Below are 736 nucleotides of genomic sequence, written 5' to 3' on the forward strand. Positions count from 1 at the left end.
GAGAGAGAGAGATTGGGGGAGGGGGGTGGGAGGTACAGCGCACAGTTCTATAATCGTCATCATCATCATCACCATCATCATCATTACCATTATATGTCATTTAGTGTCAAGTGTACGGCGTTCAATATCACAGTAATTGTGTCCTACCAGTAAAAATACATGTACAAGGTGGATTTTGTTACGTTTGTACCAAACGGAAGTTCAGCGTAGTATACTGATGATATGAGCGCATCTGAGTACATGCAACATCAAAGTATAGGCGTAAGTAGAAGCACTGCTTTGGTACAACCGCAACGTGAAAACATGGCCAGACAGTTTTGAACGGCCTTGGAAAGAATGTAGTTTGGATTCCGCATGAAACGTCAGCGCCGCTCCTCACTGACGCCTCCTCAATGACAGCTTTATCTATGTAGGACGCAACGGTTTTCATTTGAGGATTCTTTTAATTTCACTGCCTCGGACAGTGCGCTTACATTAGCGTGATTGAACTGCTTTCTCTATGTGGTCGCCCTTACGCCTGTCGCTCATGTGACCGCTCCCATTGCTACAGTGTATCACCAGACTGTGCAGTGATTCCTGCTGCGTTCTTTACACCTCGTCTGTCAAGGCTCTTAGTTGTTCTGATGTCTGCTTTACGCACTTTGCGACAAATGCTAGTTTAGAGGGGGGATCCAATTGTTTATTTTGTCTGTCTCCATTAGAGCTGATTGAGAGGGAGAGAGAGAGAGAGGGGAGA

This window comes from Aplysia californica, unplaced genomic scaffold (genome assembly GCF_000002075.1).
Source record: "Aplysia californica isolate F4 #8 unplaced genomic scaffold, AplCal3.0 scaffold00597, whole genome shotgun sequence".
Taxonomy (NCBI): Eukaryota; Metazoa; Mollusca; class Gastropoda; order Aplysiida; family Aplysiidae; genus Aplysia; species Aplysia californica.